The sequence below is a fragment of the Phodopus roborovskii genome, unplaced genomic scaffold, assembly GCF_943737965.1.
Source record: "Phodopus roborovskii unplaced genomic scaffold, PHOROB, whole genome shotgun sequence".
Taxonomy (NCBI): Eukaryota; Metazoa; Chordata; class Mammalia; order Rodentia; family Cricetidae; genus Phodopus; species Phodopus roborovskii.
Genome location: NW_026126647.1, coordinates 1,942,191 through 1,956,740, shown reverse-complemented (window position 1 = coordinate 1,956,740; position 14,550 = coordinate 1,942,191). Strand labels below are relative to the sequence as shown.

General features: G+C 39.0%; 1 protein-coding gene across 1 annotated transcript in view; it reads left to right on the top strand.

The window, feature by feature from the left end:
• Positions 1 to 14,550, top strand: part of Dthd1 (death domain containing 1) — a 59,578-nt gene that overhangs the window by 34,919 nt on the left and 10,109 nt on the right. The window lies entirely within an intron of this gene.

Below are 14,550 nucleotides of genomic sequence, written 5' to 3'. Positions count from 1 at the left end.
TGTAAAAGCAATTTCTTTCCAGAAATAAGTATAACTAACTCCTATTCTTTTTTACGGGGGAAGGTGTGTCAAGACAGGGTTTCCCTGTGTATCTTTAGAGCCTGTCCTGGAACTATCTCTTGTAGACCAGGCTTATATCAAACTCACAGAGATCCCTTTGCCTCTGTCTTCTAAGTGCTGGAGTTAAAGCCATGTGCCACCACTGTATGGCATAACTCCTATTCTTAATGGGAAATAATGCTGAAAATTCATTCTGCTGTCTTGCAAAAAGACACTTGTTACTTTTAAAGAAAGATAAAATATTATTTTTTCTGTTCTTACCGTCCATGTTTTGAATGTCAGAACCTTTTTTCCATATACAGATTTTGTACATTATTTTTAGATGTCACATATCTCAGACTATGTATAAACTCACAATGTAGCTGAGAATGTTCTTGAACTCCAAATTCCCTTTCTTAAATCCCAAGTGCTAACATGACAGGTGTGAAACGTCACAGCCAACCTTTGATACGCCCTTCACTAACAAATATTAACTACACTTCTGAAAGGGATGTGCTCTTCTACTTATTATCATAAATGCAGATCTACAGAAATAAGGTGTAGTCAGAATCTGTGTTGTCAAGGATGGTAGCTACTGTCCACCAAACATGTAACATATGGCTAGTTGCAAAGGAGACAGATCCCATGTCAGATAGATCCATCGAAGAGCTATGGAACGAATTATAATTTGTTTATAATGATGAAATGGTTAATTTGTAATATTTAATTTGGCCAGGTTAAATAACACATTCTATAAATCAACTTTATTTTTCCCTTAAGTAACTGCTACATTGAAACATACACCCCAAACTCTATTTCTGTGGAATAGTTCTTTCCTAAATGGATGTAACCTAATGGAGTATGTGAAACATGTATCTAAAACTGCATTATGAGATTATAATGGCATAAATAACGCATTAATAGTTGTTCAGAAGTTGAAAATAGCATCTCAGGAAGCTGAAAACAGTAGTCCTTTTGTGGTAATGACATCATTTTTTTTTAAACTGTTTTCGTTCTTGGCAATTTAACCACTAGACAAGAAGGGAAAACTGGCTTACAGCAAGGAAATGGAATGCATTTGATTGGGATGACAAAAATATCTTAGCAGAAATTCACATTTCAATTAAAGCCATTACCATGATTTCTAAAATACAGAGATCCCTTTAAGTGATTTGCCATTCACTGTGTCATTAAATCATCACAGATTCTTTTGGTGCAATGCCATTGTTCTTGTGTTACGGGAAGTGGAGACAGAGCAGGTTCAGTCAAGTTGTCTGTGGTGCTAGAACTAAGTGCAGAAGAAGGATCCCGACTCAGGAAATCTGTTCCCCGGGTGTTCAGCAACCTCTATGCTGTTGCTTCTTAGCAGATAAAACTTCTACTGTTAGTCCGGAAAACAGAATAGAGCTGCAGGTATTTAGTATATGTCCTGACTTCCCTGACTTTTCCAAGCTTTGTGTTCCTGACGTGCGCAGCCACAGATTCTGGGCTCCGTCTGTTGCTGCAGTTACTGCATTTCATAATTCCCTGATTATTGTCTCTCAACAGACAAGCACTTTTCAACCTTGCTCCTTTTATTGCCTTCCTTGGAATCCTTTAGACACTTTATTGAGTCATTGCCAATCCCTCAGATATTCTAATACAGATACATTTTATATCTGCTTATGTATATGTACACATGAGTGTGTTTTAAATAGACAAAGCATAAATTCTGGTTTTTAAAATCCTGACTGTTTTATAGACAAAACCATGTATTATTTTTATTTTCAAACACTCCATTATCCTGAGCTACCCCCTTACTTTTCCTCCAATAGCCTTCTTTTTTCCACTTATTCCCCTAATGGCTACACCATTGGAGAAAGTGATGTTAACAGTCATTAGCTCTCCAGGAAGGGACTAGGCCTCACGAGTATCCCCTGTATCCATGGTGGAAATCTGGAGGGCCCAAGCTTATGCAGGTGACCATTGCTACTGCTCATGTTTGCAAGAGCAATGTCAGATCTGAATGACAGTAATACCCAGTACTCCTCCCTATCTTCTGTCTGTGAAATTCTTTTTGACCTCTCTTCTGCAATGTCTTCTGGGCCTTCAGGTGTGTATGTGTGTAAATGTCATGTTTAAGATGGGGTACCCATTTGTCCCTTATTCTCAGCATTTTGAACAAATACGATTGTCTGTATCAGAAAATCCGTATCTCTCACCCATGCTGAAAGTAGAACTAGTTATGGGTAGAAATATAATTATTTATTAATAGACAAGAAAGGAGCTCTGGGAGGGGAGCCCTAAGGCAAGGGATTAATAAATATAAAATAAATAATAAATAGCATTTGTTGCTTCAGCATGAAAAAACAAACTTAAATGGAGTTGGGGAAACAGTGGCCTTTGGATGGGTGCTAAAACCTAAAGTACGTATATAAAGGCGCCTAGGACTTTGCTTCATACAATTAAAAAATAAGTTTAAAAAAGTTTGGAATGGAGATACCTTTCCTTGATAGGTGATCAGTCCTGTTCTGAGAAGCAATGGGCTTCTAAGCAAAACCTGTATCAGATATGGAATACCTCCCTATGCTTTGTTGGCCAGAGAGGACTCTGAGCTCCAAAACAATATAGCCTGTTGCTATTGCTCTTGCCTCCTCATCAGAGCATGATGAAAAAACCATAACCTGAAGATAGGATTTGCTCTGGTTATCAGACAAAGAGATCAAGACAGAACTGAGTGGGATCTCTCGCTCTCTCTGTCTCTCTCTCTCTGTGTCTCTCCCTCTCTTTCTCTCTCTCCCTCTGTCTTTCTGTCTCACCCTCCCTCCCTCCCTCCCTCCCTCTCTCCCTCTCTCTCTCTCTCTCTCTCTCTCTCTCTCTCTCTCTCTCTCTCTCTCTCTCCTCTCTCTGTGCTGGCTAGCAGTCATAGTTTTGGAAGGTGCTATTCAAGTTGATAGGAATGTAAACTCACCAATGGCCTCAGTTAAAGACCACTTTTTGCCACACTACTGACCTGCTAGGGAAGATGCCTACTGGTTCAATAGTGCCAACTCCCCTGCTATTTTGGAGATCATCAACCAACTGTTCTATAATTGGATGTGAAGTTCATTCCATAGGAAGCAATACAGACTTGGTACTATAGAGTTGATCAAAAGCACATGACTAGAAAAGACATCGTCTAACTGGGCAACACACTAGTATTTCCCTAAATAAACTGCTTTCTGAATACTTCTGAATCTCCCTTCCTCTGTCCCCCTCCCTCCCTCCCTCCCTCCCTTCCTATCACTTCATCTTCCTTTCTCTCTTCCTTCCCTCCATCTCCTGTCTTGGTCACATTTAGGAGAAGCCATCTCTCCTGGAGGACTTACAAGTTTTTCTACTCGACACTACCATGCATCCGAAAGATGCGCAAGTTCAGAGTGTTTATGAATGACTAGATACATGAGGTCACTTCTACTAGTCTTAAAATGGTCTAACCTTGAAACTTACCATCTTGGAACTGCATCATCATGTTAGAGATAGAATGTCTAAAATATCCGCTGCTTTTCATAGACTACTTAACTGTCAATATGCCACCTGTACTTTCCTTTCCTCCTGGATGGGTTTGTACAGGGCTTTCCAGATTCACATGCTTGGCCGTAGCTTTTACAAAAAGCCTCTGCAAATACGTTCCTCAAGGCTGAGAAAGAGTCTGTGGCTTAGCAAGCTTTGCTCCTCTTTTGTAACTAATGTACACCTAAATGGGAATTGAAACCATGACCTTTGTTTTGTGAGAACAGACTACTTCCACAAACTTTGAAAAAAAAAATAAACCTCCAACTCGGCTAGGCAGCATTAAAATGTGTTATTATTCAGTTAGTAGAAGTAACCACAGAAGGCAAACAGTAAATACTCTTAACAGAATAAATGCTTTGGCTTACTTTCAATAAATAAAGGAACTATAATGTAAGTGCCACTTAGAACAAACAGTCTCAAAACGCTTTCCCATTAAATAATTCCAGTTTAAAACACACTAATGTTTATCCTCCATGACAACCTAGTCTACCCTAGTACTTTGGGAAGATCTAAAGAGCATAGTGATTGTTACCGGGAAAATTACAATCTGAGTGTATTTTCTGCCTATAAGGTCAAGACTTCAAGAATATTTGGAAGCTATAAGCATCTCAAGGACACAGTATATCATCAGGTAGTCACTGTGAGTTGTATGTGTTTCAGTCACACATATTTGCACACAAGTAGGCACAAGGTATACTGTTAATCCACAGTGAGGCTCCTCAAAAGTGAAGATTATTCATAACTTTTATCTGTTTACTTCCTGCTCATGGCAGTACCTTACATCCTTCGACCTCGATATCTTGCTCATTCATGTTTTAATTCCCTCAAAAACCACGTTTGTGTGCCAAGGGCCTGGCATATAATAGTATTCCTGTATGGTTGGCATAGTATTTACTTTCCTTGTCACTGTGACCAAACACCTGATGAGAAACAAGTTAAGAGGATTCGTTCTGGTTCACAGTTAGAGGGGAGAGTCCATTGTGACAGGAAAGCTTGGTGATGGATGGGAGGGGTTCACAGGTGCACATCGGGGTGACCTAACGATGTGTTTCCGGTATTATAGAGAAACAAAGGCTGGGGTTTAACTTTTTTCTCCTTTTTACCTTTTTATTCCATCTGGTACCCCTAACGTATGTGATTTTTGCAGCCCACATTCAGAGTGAGCATTCCCTTCTCAGTCGAACTTCAATGCACACGCTCCTCTGGACACCAGAGGTGTGTCTCCCGGGCAACCCCAAATTCCCCTATGGTGACAATGAAGAATAACTATTATAATATTGTGTGAGGGGGGGAATCTTTCTGGATTCCTTAGTGGGTGAGGAACAAATATGCCCGGCAGATAGAGCCTAAGAGAGAAGTTTTACTAGAAAGGGAAGGGAGGGGAAGAGAGAGAGAGAGAGAGAGAGAGAGAGAGAGAGAGAGAGAGAGAGAGAGAGAGAGAGAGAGCAGATGAAGATAGGAAGAAGAGACAGGGCAAGTTCTGTATACCCTTTCATAGGAACCGTAGGAAAGAGGACAGACATGGGTAGAATTTTAGTTTAAAGGGTCTTTTGCACTTCCCTGCAGACTACGTATGTAGCCTTGGAACCCTGGGCTGATCAGGGTACTGACTGAGTTCATTCTGCCAGGTGACAGGAAGCAGACCAGCATAATGACTGAATCCTTATAATAATGATCACAATCTAAACCTTCACTTGCCTCTCTGTGGCCCGTCTTTTGTTTTGAGTACAGAGGTGTATTTAAAAGCATCATTCAGATCATATGCCTCAAACCCTGCAATGACTCTGGTTTCCGTCAGAGCAAGGGCTCCACTCATGTGCAGGAGGCATGTTCTAAGATTCCTAGTGGGTGCTAGATATCACTGAAGCCTAAGGGGATGGATGACATACACACACACACACACACACACACACATATGATAAGGTTTAATTTATTAATTAGGCAAAGTAAGTTATTAACAAGTGCAACAAACAATAGAATGGAACAATTGATAATTTATTATAATAAAAGTTCCCTAAGATTTATAATTTTTTTATTTCTGTAAATTCTTGTTTAATACTTTTAACTGTAATTGACCATGTTACCATCAAGGTGAAGGATGCTGAGTCCACAAAACACAAACCACTCATAAGGGACACTTACTGCAGAAGTCTCTATATGGCCCAGATGCCCACTGATTCCAGATCCTATTCCCTACCCTCTTCACTTTTTCAGCTTCAATCCCACAGTTGTCCTATCCCTGCTTCTGGCACACACCAGATTTAAATATCTGTGTTAGTGATTACTCTGACCTTGATGGCTCTCCTAATATCTACCTATATGCTAATACCTCAATCTTCATTGGTCAAAGTTCACACTTTCTCCAAAGCCTCCTTGGAATCTATGTAATAGGCAATACATTTCTGTTCTCTTAACCCAACACTCTAGTGTTTCCTTAACCTGCTTTGACTTTGTTGCAGGAACACCGACCTACACACAACAAATATGCAAGTAAGCTCCATGACTACAAGAATCTCTGTTCTGTTCATTCATTGTCTAATAGCACTGTTGTAGAACAATGCTTCCTATAGATTACATGTTAAACAAATGCTGGCTGCATGCATGCATTAACAGACACAGATTGTATTGTAGATAACAAAAAAAAAAGGAGAGGAGAAAGTGAGAAATGTCAAGGAAGGAAACAAATTAGCATCAGAGGACAAACAAAATTGGCAGCATGTGTGTTAATGTAGGGCAGTCACAGAAGGCCAACATTGAGTTAACTGTGGGGCTGAGGAGGAATACAGGACAAGAAGCCTCTCTACCTATTCCCAGGAGAGCATTAGATGGGGAAGGAAAACTGGAGATACCTAAACTCTGAGCTGCTTTGTAGGAATATCATCAGGGATAATGCACAACAGTGGCTACCAAGTGGGACAAGGTCTGCAATAAAGATCAGAGAGTGTTAGTGTTATTTGGTAATCAAGATGCTCTTCTGGAAATGGCCATGTCAGCAATGTGTTTGGAAATGTGTGGCCTCAAAGGACAATAGTTTGCCTACAAGTCATTTCTCAGTTCTTTTCAGAGATGCTCAAGAACACTATGTCCATATCACATGTTTTTGTAGGCTAGAAGAAAAAAGAAAGCACCTTTAAAAAAAATGAAGTTTCTTTTTGGTGTAAGGAAGTGGTTAGGATGTTTGGTGCCAGGACATGTGCTTCTGAAATCACCCAGATGGCTGGCTAGATGACATTTGGTTACTTCCGTCACTAGAGCTGTGACTGCCTTATACTTCCTCCCACCTGTTTGGTGGTTTTGCTTTGAATGCAGGATGAACTTTAAGTCTCATGGCTGAAGTCTACCTGAGGCTGAAATAGCTAGTAATACCTCAATGACGGGCTTCTTACATAAGCATCACAGACCAAGTTTAGCTGAGATTTAACTTCCTTAAAAACAAAAAACAAAAAACAAACAAAACAAAACAAAACAAAAAAAACACCCTGTGAACTCATGACATGTTAACACACCATTTCTAGTTAAAAGAATAAAAAGGTACAGTGTCAGCATTTACCACATGAAACAGCACACCGTGCTAAAGGAAGGAAGCGTGTAGGAGATGCCACTGTAAGAGTTGTTTTGTCACTTTCTCTAGATTTTGGACTTTCATCGCATTTAAGGACAATGTTTAAAATATATTTTTTTTTCTCCCTGAGAACCTGAACCGCTAAAGTAATCTTAACTAAATAAATGAATAGATCCTTGTAGTGATATTCTGTTTGCATTCTAACAAATAAAGCTTGCCTGAAGATCAGTGCAGAGCTAAGACACTAGTTAGCTACACACTTATTTAAGAGCTAAGCCACAGGTTAACCACAGAGGACAGGCAGTGGTGGCCACAACTTTATTCCTAGCACTCAGGAGACAGAGGTAGATGGATCTCTGTGAGTTGCAGGCCATCCTGGGCTCCATGAGAGTGAATCAGTCTAAAAGAGAAACAGCGCTGACACTTTTTGATCCCAGAATTTAGGATGACACACGTTTAATCCCAATACCAGAAAGGAATATAAGGCAGGAGCCCAGTGCTGTCTCAGGGCTGTCTAGGCGGAAGGAGTCTGGGGATTCATGGAGACAGGATCACCCTTTCAGTCTGAGGTAAGAGCTAATGACTGGCTGTTTTGCTTTTCTGATCTTCAGCTTGAGCCCAAGTGTCTTTCTCTGGGTTTTTATTATTGATACTATAGAGTAGGAAGAATGCATGTGGTCTCAGGCACTTAGCTTTGCTTAGAGTTTTCAGATCTAGTCATTTTATAAAATTATATTAGGATTAATAACTAAAACTCTAATAGCACAAATAAGTATACTAACTGCACTCAGTGGATTATAAATTTACAAAAAACAAACAGTAGGAAGGAAAGTGTGTGTTGGGAGACCAGGGAAAAGTAAAATGTGAAATGTGTGATGTGTGAGTGTCGGGATATAGATATGATTAAGATACATTGTGAGTGTGTGTGTGTGTGTGTGTGTGTGTGTGCAAAGTTTTCAGTAAAATAAAAGTACTATTTTAAAAAGTGGCTTCTGGCTAATAAGAAAATAAGTCAGAAGAGTATATATATGTATGTATGTATGTATATTTAAACCTTATCAGAAAAACTAGGATAATTGACTTTAGTAGAAGCATTGAGCTTGGGCAGCCCTGATTCCTCCAGTGATGGGGGTCTCTTAGATTTTATTGCTTACTCTAACAGGGAGGGGCCTAATGGGTCTTGTCAGCCTCAGGGACTTTCTGGAGCTATTATGAATTGTTTACTTTTCTCTTTAAAGAGCTTCCCTGCAGGGGACAATGTTTCAGTCTCAGAAAAAAACTGTTATACAATCACACACAAGGATTAGCATGTCTTCGAAACAGTCTATCTCATCCATATAGGGCAGGTCATTGTAAGTCCTTGTCCTTGAACTTTTTGCCTTGTTGCATTTGGTTGCTATTTATCTCTTACATGTTTTGTTTTTTATAACCTTTCATATTAACACTACTATTAATAATAATATATTAATATTAATAAAAGCTACTCTGAAGCTTTGTTTTATACCAGTCAGAATGACCAAGATTAATAAAATAAATCACAGTTCTTTCTGACAAAGATTTAGGGCAAGCAGAACACTAACCCATTGCTAATGGTAGTGTAAACTTCTGCAGCAGCTATGAAAATCAGTGTGGCAGTTCCAAGGAAGTTGGGAACCTCACTAATGTAAGTGTCCTGATGATTGCAGAAGATGCTGGAATACAGAGAGGTTTGTAGAAAGCGGCATAGTGTGAATAGAAACTTCAAAATGGGGTTGGGAAAACACCAGGTGTATTTCGAGTCTGTAAAATGAGTCCTTCTTTGAGGCTTGAGTGGAAGACACGGAAACTTCATATTGAAACAAGCTGAGGCATGATTTTGGAGGGATTTACATTCCTTGTTTGGGTCACCTGAATATCTAATTCATCAGGAGGATGTGATGGATTTTATGATGTAGAGAACATGCGCAGGTAAAGATTCCACCCAAAGAGGCAATATGTAGCACATAGGAAACAAATAAATTCCAGGTTTCTTCTTCATAACTTAATTAATCTTGTAGGAATTTTTGTAGGAATTTAATTCCATAGGATTCGTTAATAAGCCATTGGAAAAGTTTAAGCAGGAGAGTAAAATGGTAAAATTTTGTTTGTAGTATCACAGTTACTACTGTGACGGACACATATTCAGGAGTTGAGTCACTATCAGTAAATCAAAGAGATAGCTAAATAATTCGTGGATGAAATGGTGATGTTGATAAGAAGAGAACGATGACATAGAGGTTTAGGGATGGAGTCAACAGGACTTGTGGATGTGGATGTAGCTAGGAGACAGAAGTACATTGGGAAATAGAGGAAGCTGTGGTAAGGGGCTTTTGGCAACTGGTGTGACCTATTGTCTTGTGATCACTACGGTGTTTAAATGGCTTACTTTGGAAGTGTTATTCAGATTTGCATTTATCTCCATTCTTGTTACTACAGACCCATTGGAACTGTTTTCTCTCACAGACCTGTGATCAGTGGCCTTTTCTGCTCCTAGCCAGCTTTCATAAAATTGAGAGCTTGGGATTTCTCAAAAATCAATGACTTCTAAGACTCTGCAATAGGCAGTAGGAATCCATGGCTCACCTTGGTGTAGGAAGCCGTTCTCAATTCCCATCCTTTACCCCTACAGCCTTTCCATGATGCCTTGACCTGAGGAACATCTTTTGTCCCATTTCTCCTACTCACTGTAATCACAACTGCTTAAGGATCTCTTAACATCATTCTTACATCAGTACTGACACTTTCAGTTGGTTCTGTTGTCACAGCCTTAGAGAGATCTTCACATGTACTACATGAAAATAGGGAAATTTGGCTACAGGTACTGATCAGTAACCATAACCAAAGTATTTGCACGTATACTAATGTATGGTTTACTGCAGTTTTTTTTATTTATATAAAGTAATTACTAATACTGATTTTGTACTCTGATAGAAATTTGGCAAATTATTTACCCATGTTAAATGATTTCTCTGAAAAAAGTACATGATTGTAGAAGGACAAAGACCTTTTCCCCTCAGGAGAAATATCACATCTAGTTTACTACTACAACAGATCAGATTGGCCTGATTCCAGTGTCAGCAGACCTGACCATGACACCCAATTTCACCCCGTGTGACTAAGTTCACTGGGGCTAGAGAACCTTATTCAATTTAATATTATCTCCTTAGGTGCTGTCTAAAACATTTTGCTGAACTCGTTGATTAATAAATGAATGCCTGCTCAGAGCAATCATGAACAATTGAAGTGTGTCTTTGTAACTGACAACTGTTTAACCTGTTTTCTACTCACCTAACAAGTAGCAAAAGCCTCTCATGATTTGGAAGACATAGTTATTGTTGGGAATTCTTACATTGTATAAGACCTAGGACTATGTTTGTGGATGTCCAGGCCTTTCTGGTAACTTTAATTTCTGTTGTTGTCAGAAAACCTATTCCTAGCTATTAGTTCACCAAAGACAAAATAAATCAGAAACTCAAAGAGACCACTTAGAATATTCTTGAAATAATTATTCTCAGAATTTAGTTACCTTGTAAGATCTTCTGATTGACAAAATCTGTAAGGAGTATAATCTTGAAGTGAGACCATCAAAAAATTGTTTTTGGGAATAGGCAAGTTCTAAAAATAAATGGCACCTTACATACAGCTGCATTTGTTTGTCAATGAGATCTGCTTTGTGCAGGAGCAACTTGGAATTCTGAGTAATTATATAAACTCGCATTAACAAGTGTGAATATTTATGAAGTTGTGGTATATGTGAAGTGTTTCAGTAACTCATGTAGCATATCTCCTGCTTTTCTCATTTGTTTGCTAACAAACAAGAAAACCTGAAGCCAGTGTCCCCCATTTAAGACTCAGATTGCTCTATTCCAGACTGACTAATGATGTTTTCTCATGGTTTTTAAGGCATCTCTTTCCTGAACTATCTAGGTTTCTCTTCACTTTACAAATGCAGCCACTGGTAGAGGCATCTCCTCCTATTTGCCAAGTTCCTTAGATTCCATGGGTCTTTCCTGAATTGATCCATCTGCTTACCTGGGCCAGAAAGCTGTCTCCCTTTGTGACTAAATCTATAATGGCAAAGTGGACATATTCATTTTTTTTTCTTTCTTAGTGGCAAAAGCATAATCAGATTAACACCTTAAAAAGAATGAAACCAGTTTGCAGTGCCAAGCCATGGTAAAGAAAAAGCAGTTGTAAAATTTGCTTCGCAGAAATAAGCATAGGCTTAAAATACAGACCAGTCTGAGCTAGGCATGATACTTTCACAATGGAAATCCCTGTCCTTCATTTCCAAACTTAACTGTTTAATTTACTTCCTTGTGAGACCTATCTAGATTAAAAGAAAAAGGTTGCTCTGAATTCTTGATGTGATCTCACTGATCTGTAGGTTCATGTTGCCTTTACACCCTTCTATGGAATGGTACTTCCTTTTACTGTTGCGTGCAGAACATGTCTTTCTAGGCTCTCATGAAATTCTACACTGATTACAGAGTTAGCAGTAAGTCTTTATGACAACAACCGCAGGATACTAGCCCGTGCCTTTGACTGTCTTTATTTAAAATCTTTGTCTGTGCTGATGTGTAGACACAAAATGTGCACCAAAATGGAGAAAATGCAGGAGGAAATTTAATGAACATTTCTTCTAGCATTCTCTTGTAGGAATATTTTAAAGAAAATAAAATGTGGCATACCATTTCATCTGCAAATAAACACTTCCAAATACATTTCTAAAGGGTGGAGACAAAAACTGTTTACAGCACAATCACAGCCTCTTCAAAGAGCTCAGGCAAGCTTATGTTCTATATTCAATGACTAGCTCTTTTTTTTTTCTCCTTATCTTTTGATTTGTAAAAGACAGAGTCCTTTTTTTTTCATTTTCTATTTTTTATTTAAATTAGAAGCAAGCTTTTTTTACATGTCAATCCCAGTTCCCTCTCTCTTACCCCCACTCCAGCCCCAACCTACCCCTATCCCATGCCCTATCTGCTCTGAAGGGAGGGTGAGGCCTTCTATGGGGAGTCTTCAAAGTCAGTATTATCATTTGGAGCAGGGCATATGCCCTCCCCCATATGTCTAGGCTGAGGGAGTATCCTTCTAGGTGGAATGGGCTTGAAAAGGCCATTGGTTCACTAGGATAAATACTGATCCATTACCAGAGGCCCCATAGACTGCCCAGTGCTCCTAACTAACACCCACACTCAGGAGGTCTGAGTCAGTCCTATGCTGGTTTCCCAGCTATCAGACTGGGGTCCATGAGCTCCCCCTTGTTCAGGTCAGCTGTTTCTGTGAGTTTCTCCAACCTGGTCTTGACCCCTTTGCTCATCACTGCTCCCTCTATGCAACTGGATTCTAGGAGTTCAGCTCAGTGTTTAGCTGTGGGTGTCTGTTCCATCAGCTACTGGATGAAGGCTCTAGGATGGTATATAAGGTAGTCATCAATCTCATTTTTGGAGAAGGGCTTTAAGGTAGCCTCTCCACTATTACTTAGATTCTTAGTTGGGGCCATCCTTGTAAGTCTCTGGACATTTCCTTGGTGCCAGATTTCTCTTTAAAACTGTAATGGCTCCCTCTCTTTTCTTGCTCTCCTCTGTTCTTCCCTGAACACAATCTTCTGCTCCCTCATGTCCGCCTCTTCCCTCCTTTTCTCCCCCCTCCTCTTAGGATCCAATCGCAGCATTTGGCTTGTGCCATCCTCTTTTGAAGTCTTTTTTTCCCCTTGAGAAGAGACTGGGCAATTTTATTTACTTATTTGAAATAGACTCTTCTCTCAAAAAATACATCCTAACCATAGTTTTCCCTCCCTCCCTTCTCCCCCAGATCCAGTTTCTTTCCATTTGCCTTCAGAAAAGAGCAGGCCTCCAAGAGACAACAATCAAACTTTTTTGTTGCTACTCAGCTTTGGAGTAGAGTCTTGGATGGTGGTTGATCTGTGCACCTGGAAATTCTTAGCTCCCACTAGAGAAACTGCCTTCCATAATCATGTTGGTTTTAAAGGCTTAGTGGCTTATGAACACACTGGTAAAGCTTTTCTGTTTTATTGTGATAGGGAAACAGGTCTTACATCTGCTGAGCAGATACTGCAGCCATCCCTCTCCTAGCCTATATCTGGCTTTCTCTGATTTAGAAGAGTGTAGCTCCCAGGATAACTCCTCAATCCCGTGCCATTAAAGTGCTTTCTCTAGAGTTTGCAAAGACACAGACACTATCCACACATATTTACCCTGAGTGATGTCATCCCCAGAAAATAAAAAAAGGATGCTTCTTTAACAAAATGCTTGTCCTCAACTTTTGGAGTCACTGGTAGTGTTTCCATCTAATTTTTTTTAAATTAATACATAAATTACATTTTAATTAAAAATAGGTTCATGTGGTAAGGCAGTGTTCCCTTTTTAGTCCCTTTCTCTGATCTTGTGCACAGAACTCAGGCTGGTGTGAATGCCTCCACCACTCGCAAAACTCCCTTCTCAGCTGAGAATTTCTCTCTGGTTGGGAAATATTGGCTAGCGACAGAATTCACCAATGCTGTTTTGCTTTAATTGCACTTATTTTTAGAGTTTCTTTTTGTTTATGTAAGTGAACATCCTATTAAGTAGGCAACAAGTAGTAATTTTTTAAAAAACAAATAAATAATTGCTGGTAATATTGTCAGCACTTTGTTGTACATTGAGCCATGCTTTAAAGGAACATGATGTAGTTCAGTGCCTCCTTTCAATGTCAGTGGGGAACAGGTGCTATTATTCTTGCTTGCTAAGTGAGAAAAGAGGGAAAGAGGGAATATTTTGTTTAAGGTCACAGCTAAATGGATACTAGGGCCAGGTGTCAGACTCTTAACCTCCATCTCATGCTGCCTCCAAGTTTAGAGAAGCAAAGTTGACATATATGAATGATGCATGCAGTGTAAGAGATACTAGAATAACTAAATGCAAAGTCATGTGCTATATTCATTAATATACAAGTTTTAGATTACAGTTATAAATATGGGATCTAATTTTCTTGTAGTTTGTCTGCCATTTTGTATATATATATATATATATATATATATATATATATATATATTCAAATTGAATATATATATATTCAAATTGGCCAAATTAGTTTCTTTCTTTACCTCTGTTCTCTTCAGTGGTAAAGTATAGCTAATAACTACTTCACAGGATGCACACAAATGCATTTTGTTGCAAAGATTACAGGATATACCTTTTTAAAGTAACTTCTAGTGCATAGTTACTAATAAAATTGGCTAATATTGCTATCTGGGGACATTATTAACTCCTAAATTAGAGTTTTAAAAAGACCCGGGTTTTATTTTTATTTTATTTTTTATTATTTTTTCTTATTTTACATATTGATCCTAGTTCCCTCTCCCTCCCTCTCTACTTCCCATGCCTCTTGACCCC